Genomic DNA, 15,000 nt, shown 5'->3' on the forward strand with positions numbered 1-15,000 from the left:
TTATCATAGACTAGTTTGACTTAAGAAAAGTTTTTTTTGTTCGTTTTTCTTTTTTAGGGAGAGAAAGACAGACAGGGACAGACTGACAGGAAGGGAGTGAGATGAAACGCATCCGTTTTTCATTGTGGCATCTTAGTTGTTCACTGATTGCTTTCTCATATGTGCCCTGACTGGGGAGTTCCAGCAGAGCAAGTGACCCCTTGCTCAAGCCCAGCGACCCTGCACTCAAGCTAATGAGCCCACACTTAAGCTGAATGAGCCCACACTCAAGCCAGCAACCTCAGGGTTTCGAACCTGAGTCCTCAGCATCCCAGTCTGACACTCTATCCACTGCAACACCACCTGATCAGGCAAGAAAATTTTTAATTTTTCTGAATTTGTTTTTTCTTACTCTTCTAGTTGGAGGTTCAGTTCAAGGTCGACATGTTATACAACACCTGGTAGGCCTCATACAGATTGCACAGGGAATTAAAAGCCTTTATTTAGAAACTGTAACAAAGACCTAAATAATAGACATAAACTAGGTAGAAATTATTTCTTACTTGTATGACTGTCTAAGAGTATACAGTCCAGGGCTGATGTATAAGTTCTTTAGTGTTGGAAACATAGATTTTCACAATTTCAGCAGTCTTATTACTCTGCCATCCATAACATGTTGCTCTTATCCATGTGGTCCAAAATGAAAAGTCAACATTTAATCCTGCAGAGAGGGAAAGCAAAGAGGAGGACGTGTTCCTTACCAGCCAAAAGTTCCACACCTCCATTCTGCTCATGTCACTTTGCTGTCCCTAGCTGTAAGAGAAGCCGGGAAATATAAACCTTAGTCATATGGCCATGTGCCACCAAAAGTTCTGTTACTTTCCAAGAATTGAAGTATGGATAAACGTTTAGGAACAACTACTCTCTGTCTGCCTTGTTAGTTTGTTTGGTGTTTTTTTTGGAAATTTAAATATATAACAAAGTACATGACACAAAGTAGGTGCTTAAAAAAGTTTTTCCTTTCTTTTTCTCTTTTATACCCCAAAAGGGAACTATTCCCAACAGCCGCTTATTAGCAATATATTTACAACACATCAATGAGAATTATATAGATTTTTTTTTCCTGTTAACTGGCTTATCACAAAGTTCATCTCTTTTAATAGTGTGGAACACTATAATGAATGCATGAAAGGTGCTGCAGAAATTTAAAGCTCAGTAAAGGGAAGCACCAGAACCCTGAATCTGCTGATTTTGATCAGAGGTTTGGTTTATAAGAACTGAGTGATACAATGGAAATGGCCATAAGCAAATTTATGTGAGCGGTTCAGTGGACCCCAACATAGTCAGGGTCCAAAGGACTATGCCAGTCACTTTGATCTGTTACTTAAGGGACAAATTAGTGCACTGGGGAGGAAAAGATCTTGGTTCTTGAGGGAATATAGTCTGGGCTTGGGTGGAAATACTTTTTATTAACAAGAGAGAGAAGAAACCTCAAGGGTCAGATATAAGAAAAGTGCTTTTGACAAGATGGGGATTACACACAGGATGATTTTAAAGAAAGTGAGTTCATTTACTCGTATACATATTCATTCATTAGTAGTAGGCACTGGGAAGTGGGGGGAAGAAACACAGGCTACACTGCTCACTTCGGCAGCATGTATACTGTCGTAAGTAGAACGACAGAGGGTTAGCTTGGCTCCTGAGAAGGATGACATGCAAATTCATGAAGCATTCCATATTTGTAAAAAATAAAGGCCCTAGCTGGTGGCTCAGTGGATAGAGCATCGGCCCAGTGTATGGATATCCTAGCTTCCACTCCTGGTCAGGGCACATAGGAGAAACGACCACCTGCTTCTCCCTGCTCCCTCTCCCTCTTCTCTTTCTCGTCTCCTCCCACAGCCATGGCTCGATTGGTTCAAGCAAATCAGCCCAGGCACTGAGGATAGCTCCATGGAGCCTCTAGCTCAGGTGCTAAAAAATAGCTCAGTTGCAAGCATGGCCCCTGATGGGAATAGCATTGGCCCCAGATGGGATTGCCAGGTGGATCACAGTTGGGCACATGTGGGAGTGTACCTCACTATCTCCCTCCCTCTCACCTAAAAATTAATTAATTAATTAAACAAAAAGAAAACATAGACTGTGCCTTTGAGAATTTTAGTATGCTAAGTAGTAATAGGCCTGTATATTTACACATTGCCTATTCTATATATGGGTTCTACTCAGTGACACCTTCAAATGGTACAGTAAAACAGCAGCTCATGTACGATCATAAAGTCCATGCATAGTCAAATCAAATTATAAAGCCTTCATAAACATTATGCCTGTTATTTAAATGTTTGTTTAGAATAAACAGCCACTACATGCTTCCTACCCTCTGCTCCCAAAATCTGTATTGCAAAGCATAGTCTCCTCCTAAATAGTATGGAGATCCTTTTAAATAAGATCTATGCAATGGTACTAATTGCAACCAATTTTTACTTATAAATCAGATATTTATTCAATAGTATTATTTAAATATTTGAGACCTTCTCAAAAACTTAGATACTATGTAATTTGCAATTAATTGACATGGTTTCAATCTCATCTTCCCCACCAGCCAGTCCTATACTAACTGGTAAGTCACTTACTCCCTCTAATGTACAGGTTCCTACACAGTGGAGATAGTGATACCAGCCCTATCCACCTTACAGGATTATTACCATGATCTCAGTAGAAGTAAAAAAAAAAAAAAATTACATAGAACAGTGATTATTTTCTTTAAAGATTGCTATAGTTTCAGGCCTTGAGCATACACCAGCATCCAGAGTAATATTTAAATTGTTGGCCCTGGCCGGTTGGCTCAGCGGTAGAGCGTCGGCATGGCGTGCAGGGGACCCGGGTTCGATCCCCGGCCAGGGCACATAGGAGAAGTGCCCATTTGCTTCTCCAGCCCCTCCCTCCTTCCTGTGTCTCTCTTCCCCTCCCGCAGCCAAGGCTCCATTGGAGCAAGGATGGCCCAGGCGCTGGGGATTGCTCCTTGGCCTCTGCCCCAGGCGCTAGAGTGGCTTTGGTCACAACAGAGCGACGCCCCGGAGGGGCAGAGCATCGCCCCCTGGTGGGCAGAGCGTTGCCCCTGGTGGGCGTGCCGGGTGGATCCCGGTGGGGCACATGCGGGAGTCTGTCTGACTGTCTCTCCCCGTTTCCAGCTTCAGAAAAATACAAAAATAAATAAATAAATAAATAAATAGTTACCTAATTCTTCTTAGTACCTTGAAAGATGAGCCCAGATTGAATTTTTCTCTGCTAAACCACCAAACAGCCTTATGTTCTTTATTCCCACTCCTGTTTCTGCATTTTCTTCTTCCTAATAACTGTTGAAATGAGAAGTGGTATAAGTGGGTAAGCCCCTGGAAGTTACACTGAAGATACTGAGGAAAAGGGTAGTAGTTTTTATTATATTATGGCAATGGGAGAGAAAAATTAATGTTACGGAAGTCCTGACCTAGTAGTATAATTACTTACATATCTCACTTAATCTCTTAGTCTTCACAACAGTGCTGTAGGGTAGGATTATTTAATTATTATTATTATTTTTTAGGGTAGGATTATTTAGTGAAGAAACAAGACTCAGTGGTTTAATGACTTGCCCCAAATCACACAGCAGTAAGTGTAGAGCTGGGATTCAAACCCAAGTTTGATTACAGAGATTAAGTTTTCTTTTCCTAACAAATTCCCAGGTGATGTTATTCTGCTGGTCTGGGATCCATGTTTCAAGAACCACTGGGCAAGACTCTGCTATATTTACCATCTAGTATCTGTAATACTGTATTAAACATTGGTTTGGAAGCCAAGAATATATTGACTAGGGAACAACTCAGGTTACCATTCTTAAAACATGCTCACTCCTTTTCTGTGCACTATAGAAATATAAATTAGGCCCTGGCCAGTTGGCTTAGCGGTAGAGCATTGGCCCGGTGTGTGGAAGTCCTGGGTTCGATTCACAGCCAGGACACACAGGAGAAGCACCCATCTGCTTCTCCACTGCTCCCCCTCTCCTTTCTTTCTGTCTCTCTCTTCCTCTTTCACAGTTAAGGCTCCATTGGAGCAAAGTTGGCTTGGATGCTGAGGATGGCTCCATGGCCTCCACCTCAGGCACTAGAATGGCTCTGGTTGCAGTGGAGCAATGCCCCAGATGGGTAGAGCATCACCCCCTGGTGGGCATGCTGGGTGGATTCTGGTCAGGCACATGTGGGAGTCTGTCTGTTTGCCCCCCCCACCCCGCTTCTCAGGAAAAGTACCAAAAAAAATAGTTAAAGGAACAAAAAAGTTATACCTGAAATAGCTATATTAAAAAAGAAGAAAGATCTTTAATCAGTAACTTAACCTTCTACTTTAAAACACTGGAAAAAAGAGAAAACTAAATCTTAAGCAAGCAGAATAAAGGAAATAATAAAGATGAGAGGAAATGAATGAAATGAGAATAGGAAAACAATAGAGAAAATAAGTGAAAACAAAAGCTGGTCCTGTGAGATCAACAAAACTGACAAACCTTTAGCTAGATTGACCAAGAAAATATATAAAAGACTGAAATTATTAGAATCAGAAATAATATAGGGGACATTATTACTTACTTCACAGAAATAAAAAGAATTATAAAGGAATATTATAGACAGTTGTATGTCAATAGATTAGATAACTTAGATGAAATGAACAGATTCTTACGAAGACACAAAACTGACTCAGGAAAACACAACCTTAATTAAAAAATGTATTTGTAATAAAAAAAATCTACCCACACACTGGAAAAGCCAACGCCTAGACAGCTTCATTGGTGAAGACTACCAAACATTTAAGAATTAATACTAATTTATCACAAACTCTTATAAAAAATTAAAGATAGGAAAATGCTTCCCATTCTCATTCTATGATGCTAGTATTACTCTCATAGCAAACCTAGATAGAGATATCATTAAAAGGAAAACTAAAATCCAGTATGTCTCATGGATATGATGCAAAATACTCAACAAAATACTATCACATGAAATTCAATAACATATAAAAGTTATGCACCATGACCAAATAGGATATATTTTAGAAAAGTAACATTGGTTTAATATCCAAAAATCAGTAAATGTAACATATCAACACAAAAGCAAAAACCATCTAATCAACTCAATAGATGCAGAAAAGGCAGTGACAAAATACAAAACACTTTCATAATAAAAACACAACAAATTAGAATAGAAGAGATATTCCTCAACCTAATAAAGAGCATCTATGAAAATCTCACCATTAAAAAAGAAGAAAGAAATTCCACATTTAACAGTATACTTAATGGTGAGAAATGGTGAAAGACTGGGTGATTTCTTTCTAAGATCAGGAATAAGACAAGGATGGCTGCTATTGTTACTTTCATTCAACATTATATGGAGTTCCTAGAAGGAAAATTAGGCAAAAAGGAAAAAGAAATAAAAGACTTAAGATTGGAAAAGAAGTAAAACTATATTTACAGATGATATGATCTTGTATATAGAAAATCAAGAGATATCCATCAAAAAATATTATAATTCATGAACAAGTACAGTAAGGTTACAGGATACAAGATCAGTGTACCAAAATCAATGATATTTTTGTACACTAGCAATGAACAGAAAATGAAATTAAGAAATAATTCTATTTACAATAGCATCAAAAAGAATAAAATAGTTACATGTAAATTTAATAAGGGAAATGCAAAATAAATATATAGAAATAACCCATGTGTCTGTGGTTAACTGATTTTCTACAAGAGAACCAAGAACATTCAATAGAGAAAGAATAGTCTTTTCAGCAGATGAAGCTGGGACAACTAGATAGCCAAATGCAAAAGAATGAAGCTGGATCCTTCCCTCATTCCATACACAAAAATTAACTCAAAATGGGCCAAAGATATATTTTTTTTAAATATTACATTTAAAATTTTTTTTTATTTATTCTTTTTTTTTTTAGAGAGAGGAGAGAGAGAGTGAGAGAGAGAGAGAAAGGGGGGAGAAGCAGGCAGCATCAACTCTTATATGTGCCTTGACCAGACAAGTGCAGGGTTTAGAACCGGCGACCTCAGTGTTCCAGGTCGACGGTTTATCCACTGTGCCACCACAGGTCAGGCCTTCACCAAAGATCTAAATTTATTATATTATAAAACACTTAACAGAAAATCCTCAAATGTGTTGACTCTTAGATGGGGCACAAACAAACAAAATAAGTAAGTTGTGTTTCATCAAGATTTAAAACTTTTTAGCTTCAAATGACACTATCAACAAAGTGAAAAGCTAATCCACAGAATGGGAGAAAATATTTGCAAAACATATTTGATAAGTGGTTTGTATTTAGAATATATATATATATATATAAAACCTATCAACTCAATAATAAAAGACATTATCTATTTAAAATGGGCAAAAGTTCTGATGTGACGTTTCTCAAATATATATAACAAACAAACACATGTAAAATTGAATGCTATCAGTAGTCATTAGGGAAATGCAAATCAAAGTTATAATGAGATATTACTTCACACTACTAAGATGGCTATAATCAATAAGTCAGATAATCACAAATGTTGGTGAAGATGTTAAGAAATCAGAACATTTATACACTGTTGGTGGGAATGCAAATTAGTGTAGTGACTTTGCAAAACAGATTGGCTGTGGCCCTGGCCAGGTGGTTCAGTGGATGGAGTGTCATCCTGGTGTGCCAAGGTCACAGGTTCAATACCCGGTCAAGGCACATATGAGAAGCAACCAGTGACTGCACAACTAAATGAAACAACTAAGTGGAATGAGTTGATTCTCTCTCTCTCTCTCTCTCTCTCTCTTTCTCTCTCCCTTTCTCTCTCTTTTCTCAAATCAATAGAAAAATTCTTTTAAAATAAAAAAATTGGCAGTTTTCCAAAATGTCAGACAGTGTTTCCATATGAGCTGGAAATTCCACTCCTGGGTATATAACTTAAAGAGTTGAAAACAGGTGTTCAAACAAAAACTTGCTCACAAATATTTATATGAGCAGTATTCACAATAGCCAAAAGGTGAAAATAACCCAAACTGTCCATCAACAGATAAATGGATAAACCAAAGGTGGTATATCCTTGCAATGGAATTATTCACCCATAAAAAAAATGGCACATGGCCCTGGCCGGTTGGCTCAGCGGTAGAGCGTCAGCCTAGCGTGCGGAGGACCCGGGTTCGATTCCCGGCCAGGGCACACAGGAGAAGCGCCCATTTGCTTCTCCACCCCTCCGCCGCGCTTTCCTCTCTGTCTCTCTCTTCCCCTCCCGCAGCCAAGGCTCCATTGGAGCAAAGATGGCCCGGGCGCTGGGGATGGCTCTGTGGCCTCCGCCCCAGGCGCTAGAGTGGCTCTGGTCGCAACATGGCGACGCCCAGGATGGGCAGAGCATCGCCCCCTGGTGGGCAGAGTGTCGCCCCATGGTGGGCGTGCCGGGTGGATCCCGGTCGGGCGCATGCGGGAGTCTGTCTGACTGTCTCTCCCTGTTTCCAGCTTCAGAAATATATATAAAAAAAAAAAAAAAAAAAAAAAAAAAGGCACATATTACAACATAGATGAGCCTTGTAAACATTATGCTAAGTCAAAGAATCCAGACACACAGGACCATATACTATATGATCCCATTTATTAAAGTCACCAGAGTTGCCAGATCCTTAACGAAAGAAACCAGATTAGTAGCTCCCATGGCTGGGATAGGGATAGGTGAGGAGGGGGAGGAATGAAGAGTAACTTTAATGGCAGGATTTCCTTTCGGGGTGATGAAAATGTTCAGGAACTAAATAATGGTGATGGGTCCACAACATTGTGAATATGCTAAATGAGAGTAATGGTAAATTTTACTTGTATTTTACCACAATAATTTTTTAAAAGCCCATGTAACCTACCTCCAGTTTAAGAAGTAAAACTTTTCAAATACAGAAAAAGCAAACTGACTTCAACAATAAAAATGGGTTTAAAAAAATTTTTTTTGAAAAGCAAGTTAGAGCCTTTTACTTCATATGGTATGGCAGATGCCAAAATCTACAGTTCAGAGTTACTTTGGTAGGTTGTGGGAAGCCATGGTAATTTATTGAACAGTGAAATGACACAGTCCGAACTCTGCTTTGGGAAATCCATCTGGCATCACAAACTTAATCAGAAGGAGAGGAACTGGAGGCCAGCCCCACTTATAATAGCCTGAGCTCCATAAGTTCCAGACTGGGCATAGTAGGAATGGAAAGAAACATATGAAAACTTTATTTGCCCTTTTGTCTTCTTTTATATCCGCTGCACCTACAATGAGTTTTCTTTTGTAGTAGAAGTTAGCAGACAAGAAGATAAATAGCAGTATCCTTCTAGATCCAGTCATAGCTATATCTCCCCCGGGAAAATATCAGACCAGGAAATACTAGGCAGCCTGAAACACTTTTTGCTAAGCAAGGAGTTTATAATATTTTCTTTCTATTTTTAAAGGATTGATTGATTTTTAGAAAGAGAGGAAGGGAGAAAGAAGCATTGATTTGTTGTTCCACTTACTTATGCATTCATTGGTTGATTCTTGTATGTGTCCTGATCAGGGATTGAACCTGCAACATTAGCTTACCGGGACAGTGCTCTTAACCAACTAAGCTTCTTGGCCAGGGCCAATGTTTGCTTTCTTAGTCTATCTTAGTCTATCACTGTGAAGTGAGTACCACTTAGGCCCATCTATGGATGTGTAAACTGAGGTAAGTGAGAAGAAGGTAAGGTAGGAGAGTTGGACTTCACACCTGACTTCAAAACCTGTGCACTTAAGCAAAAAGGAGAAAACTAGTTAAAATTTAGAAACCTGGTGTTTTTTTACTGCTCTAATCATGCCTGTATTCCATCTGCACTCATCCTGGTTTTCTTTCAGATGGGCCAGGGTAAGTGTATTGCTTCCTGGAAGTTTGAACGTATTTATTTTAACCAGTCCTTTGGTGCTCACGGAAAGACTTCTTTATGCACATCTTTTATAGGAATGCTTACCTGTTACAGTGTAGTCCGAGAAGGACAAAGCCAGCAGAGAAGTGTCAGAGAAGAGGTGGGAACTGAAACAAGAAACCAGAAACTAGAGGACCAAGAGGGGAACTGCAAGTGTCTGGCTGGGAGTCACTCTGTAGTTTTCTTCAGAATTCAGTTTAAGGCCATCCCGGAAGAAAAAGAAAAGCTGACCTCTGTGTCGGCCTCAGCACCAAAGCTGAAGATGAATGAGCCTTATCTTAACAAAAGATTATCTGGGTTCAGGTTACTGTTTTTGTTCACTTCCCTCTTGTTATCCCTAGGCCTTTGGGAAAAAAAATCTTATTTAAATGTTTCAGTCTGATTTAACTAGGCCACGGGGAGTTAAAATTAAAAAGAAAAAAGAGCTCTGCCTAACTTAGACCAGAGGCTAAAAGATGGGAGTAGGTCCTCTTGAGGCCAGCTTGGTGGTGGTAGCATTCATTGTGAGTTTCCAAAAGGAGGGTAAAACTTTCATAGTTGTCCAGGGTAAGGTCTCCTCTCCACTACCTGTTAAGGAGAAACAGAGAGGTGATTTATATTAAGGGAAACAGGGTTTCCTTATCCATTTACTTAGAACAGTGTTTTCCAACCTGTGGGTCAGACCCGTTAGTATGTCGTGAAATCAATTTAGTGGGTGTTAACCGGCACCTGTTTTTAAAGGAAATGAAATAGAAACTATCGTGTACTTAGAAAGTTTATTTTTCTATGAGCATTTATTTCCGTTTCTAAAAACGGTGTGTGTATGAGTGTATTGGGTCACCACATGAAATGTATTTCTAACTGTGGGTTATGATCAGAAAAGTTTGAAAACCATTGATACTGGTATATATCTAATGAAATCAGAGTTATCAAGAAGAAAAATCCTTACATTTCCTTGTGGGTTATTTTTTTTTTTTTCAACTTAATTTGTCCACTCAGAGATTTTTCCCTTTAACACATGTAAAAAATAACCTTCCTTTAAAAAACTCTTTTGGATGCTTTCATTCAGGAGTTTTGCACTACTTAATAGTTTCCAGCTCTATCACCATCTTTATTTGGCCTTCCGGGAATGAAGACAAATCTTCTGGTGAGGTTAGGTGCCTGGAAATAGTGATCTTTGGTGGGGTCTGAACTTTTTTAACTTCTTCTTTCAAAAATTAAAGGTTTAGCCCAGGGGTCCCCAAACTTTTTACACAGGGGGTCAGTTCACTGTCCCTCAGACCACTGGAGGGCCGGACTATAAAAAAACTATGAACAAATCCCTATGCACACTGCACATATTTTATTTTAAAGTAAAAAAACAAAACGGGAACAAATACAATATTTAAAATAAAGAACAAGTAAATTTAAATCAACAAACTGACCACTATTTCAATGGGAACTATTCTCCTCTCACTGACCACCAATGAAAGAGGTGCCCCTCCCGGAAGTGCGGTGGGGGCCGGATAAATGGCCTCAGGGGGCCGCATGCGGCCCGCAGGCCATAGTTTGGGGACCCCTGGTTTAGCCCTTCCCCTGTCACGTGTGTGTCAGATTCACCTATGCCTGCTGATGAACAGGAACACTGTGACTCTACCTACCAGCTGTAACCTAGAGACAAGGAACTACTACTACTCATCACCCCTTAATTGCTTGGTTCTTGTAGTCTTTATTTGATGCTAGATAGATAAGCTCAAGTGTCATTGTATAATGTAAATGTCTTTGGAATCAAAACAGGTCACAATGCTCCCTCTCACACCCCCTGCTCCCTTGAGTTCAATCGGAAGTATTTATACCATTAATTCTGACCCTTCATCATATAGAATTACATGTGATTAAACTGTTCCGTACATGTATGCCATACTTAATGTGAATTCATTGACCTCCCAGGCATATTTCATCATGTTATAAGTTTGGTTTAGAAGCTGAGTACTCAGATAAATCCATTTATCACAGAAGGACAGCACCAGCTTGGTTATGGCTTCATCTCTTGTGGGTGAGGGTTGGGGAAGTTCTTTACCAAAACAGATGAGCAAAAGATTAACTGATATTTATAGGCACTTTAAGGAAAAATAAGAAAATCCCAATATAAGCAAAATCTTACTGAGCATAAATAGTCGACTGATATTTTCTCCTGGGGACCAGTCTAAAGCAATTAATATCATTTTATTATCCTTGCCTATAATTGGTTCCAAATTAGTCATATAGTCGATTATGCCAGGGTTCTTAGAAATACTTTCTTACTCCTAGGAGTGGTCTTCTTTCTCTGGATGGTGACATGTCTGAGTTATGTTGCCAGGAATTTCTGCTATCACCTTTCTGTTGCCTGAGAATGAAGTTGTTACATGAAGGATGAAAGGATGGCAGAGTAAAGGGATGGAAGAACCCTGGACACTTCATGACATTTTGTGCAACTGCATCTGGCAACCCTGCCCTACTTCTGAACTTCCTTGTTATATGACATAATAAATTTCCTTATTGTTTGAGTATTATTGGTTTTATTAATTATTTACAGCAAAAGCATTCTAACTAATCTACTGAATGTTACTGCCACTTGGAAACACTGATTTTCCCCAGATGCTGCTCAAATGTTTTCTATAACTCCAGTATTTTCCAGCGTAGTTACAAAACCCTCTGGAGAATATACATGGCTCCAAGATTTTAGAAACTCTCCGAGGTACCCAGCCCTCAATATCTTGCAGGATTAGTTTATGTTAAAAACTTCTATTCTCTTCCTTTTAGTCACTGACACTCATTTCAGATTCAAGCCAGGTTAATTCTTTCCTTAACTGGAAGCATAAAAAGTTCCCAGTTAAGATCCTGCTTCTTACTGGTGCCTATATCTGGTACTTGAACTCGGCTGAAGTTCTGAACTCTTTTGACTAGATTTCTTGAATAGGTTTCTGACTTAATATGGCCCTTCTTCTTGCCTGTGTGACTGGTAACTGGAAGGCACTACCTCCAGTCTTACCCTGAAGAGCTCCCTCATTGTTTAACCCTCACCAGCCTACCTGAATTCTCGATCTATTCCTTCTCTGATTTTCTGTGTCCTCATGTTTATTTACAGCATGATAAAAAGTATTTACAAGAAGGAAATGACTAGCCCCGAAGGTACACTGGAGAAGTATTTAACAGGAGTGACCACAAACGTGGTTCCTATTTCTTATGCCTGTTTTCTTTCCTGAGGTAAGGAGAATTTACAAGCTGTTAACTTCGTATGCTCTGCACGAACTGTTGTAAAAGTTTCAGATGCATATTGAATTTAGTTTTTTAACTACCAAAGATTCCAAAGAGAGAGGAGAAATTAACCAGGAAGATTTATTTCAAGAGCAACTTTTATTTAAAATATCATTAGCAATAGTTCAGTATATAAAGGTAATAACTTCTTTAATATAGCCATTTGTCATTTATAGACACCACCCCATTAACCTGAGTAATCAACTCTGTTTCCCTTCAGTTTCATTTAGTCAGGTTTAGGGCTAACCACAGATTTTTCTATGGCTTGTGTTATAAAATAGCTTCTTGCAATCTGCTCTATGTGCATTTACACATATGAAAGAAGTCAAAATATATTAGAGAGCCTTAATTCTCATATATTAACTATGTGAAATTTAATTTCTTACCTATTAAAATATTTTTCTTTTTAATTATCAATAGTTCCTTTTGTTCCTGTAATATACTACTGAATTACTTTTCTATCTGCTATAAAATTCTATGAAACTATTCATTTGTAATAGGAGAACATTATTTTTGATCCAGATCTCCAAAGACTTGTTTAAAAAGCAACTTATCATCAAAAATTTAAAATTGTTATGCTTCAAAGAACATTATTAAGAAAATAAAAAGATAACCCAAAGAATGGAAGAAAATAGGTGTAAAACACATATCTGATGAGAGACTTGTATCCAGAATATAAAAAGAGCTCTTTTATACACAATAATAAAAAGAGAGGCCCTGGCCAGTTGGCTCAGTGGTAGAGCGTCGGCCTGGCGTGCAGGAGTCCCAAGTTTGATTCCCAGCCAGGGCACACAGGAGAAGCGCCCATCTGCTTCTCCACTCCTCCCCCTCTCCTTCTCTCTTCCCCTCCTGCAGCCAAGGCTCCATTGGAGCAAAGTTTGCCCGGGCGCTGAGGATGGCTCTGTGGTCTCTGTCTTAGGTGCTAGAATGGCTCTGGTTACAACAGAACGATACCCCAAGATAGGCAGAGCATCGCCCCCTGGTGGGCATGCTGGGTGGATCCCGGTCGGGTGCATGCGGGAGTCTGTCTGACCGCCTCCCCGTTTTCCAACTTTGGAAAAATACAAAAAAAATAAAAATAAAAAAATAAAAAGATAACCCAATTAAAAATGGGCAAAAGGCCTGACCAGGCGGTGATGCAGTGGATAGAGTGTCAATCTGGGATGTTGAGGACCCAGCTTCGAAACCCGGAGGTCGCCGGCTTGAACCCAGGCTCATCTGGCTTGAGCGTGGGCTCACCAGCTTGAGCAAGTGGCATGACTGGCTTGAGCATGGGATCATAGACATGACCCCATGGTCGCTGGCTTGAGCCCAAAGTCACTGGCTTGATCAAGGGGCCCCTTGGTCAGGGCACATCTGAGAAAGCAATCAATGAACAACTAAGGTGCTGCAATGAAGAATTGATGCTTCTCATCTCTCTCCCTTCATGTCTGCCTGTCCCTCTATCTCTTGCTGAAAAAAATATGGGCAGAAGATTTAGAGACATTTCTCTAAAGAAGATATACAGATGACCAATCAGCATACAAAAAGATGGTCAACCTCATTAGTTATTAAGGAAATACAAATCAAAACCACAATGAGACACCGCTTCACTGGTTTTAATGGAAAAGACAGACAATAACAAGCATTGGTGAGGATCTGAAGAAATTGGAACCTCCATATAATGCTGGTAGGACTGTAAAATGGTGCAGACATTTGGGAAATCAGATTTGCATTTTCTTGAATAGTTAAACATAGAGTTACTATGTCAGTTAGTAATTCCACTCCTAATTATAAACCTAAGGGAATTGAAAACATGTCCACACAAACCTTGTACACAAGTATTTATAATAGCAAAAAGAGTGGAAACTGTCAACTGATAAATGGATAGGCAAAATGTGTTATATGTGGTACATCCATATGATGGAATATTAGTATTGGGTTCTGTTATGGACTGAATGTTTGTTTTTCCCCCAGATTCATATATTGAAGCCTTCACTTCCAAGGTAGTGTTATTAGGAGATGGAGCTTTTGAGACATAATTAGGTTTTCGTGAGGTCATGAGAATGAAGCCTCCCTGGTGGGATTAGTGCCTTTAAAAAAAAAAAAGGAAGAGACACTGGAGCATCCTCTCTCTGCCAGGTGAGGATATAGTGAGAAGGTGGACATCTATAGGCCAGGAAGAGGTCCCCCACCAAGAATCAAATCTGCCAGCACCCTGGTCTTGCCAGGAGCTGGGAGGAAGACAGAAGAATGAGGAAGAACTGCAAATGGGTATGAAACTTTTTTGGGGGTGATAAAATTGTCCTAAAATTAGACAGTGATGTATAACTTTGAGTATACTGAAAACTACTGAACTTACTATATTTTAAAAGGGTGAATTGAATAATATGTAAATTATATAATATCTCAATATAAAAGCAATTCAATTTTCTATTTAGGTTTTGTTATTTAATAAAACTCTTAAGTCTAGTATATTCAGAATCATTTCTGAAATATTTGACTTGGTAGAGATTATGTATTTCATAATTTAAAGAAGTACATAAAAATATCAGTAGTTAACAATGATGAATCATATTTGAATTCACATTTTATTCTCTAAAATATTTTCCCCATCATTTACACACATATTGTTTCCCCTGATTTACTGCTCTCTGCATTGAAATAATAACTACGTCTAGAAAGCTCTCTAAATGTCCTTGGGGAGGTGAAGGATACAATTATAGTAATAGTCCATCTATTGCCACTGACTGGAAGTGGAGTCAAAATTAGCATTCATCTTTGTTGCTGCAACCAATCTGTTTCAAACCATCAAAGAGATTTCAA

Source organism: Saccopteryx bilineata, chromosome 1, assembly GCF_036850765.1.
Source record: "Saccopteryx bilineata isolate mSacBil1 chromosome 1, mSacBil1_pri_phased_curated, whole genome shotgun sequence".
Classification (NCBI taxonomy): domain Eukaryota; kingdom Metazoa; phylum Chordata; class Mammalia; order Chiroptera; family Emballonuridae; genus Saccopteryx; species Saccopteryx bilineata.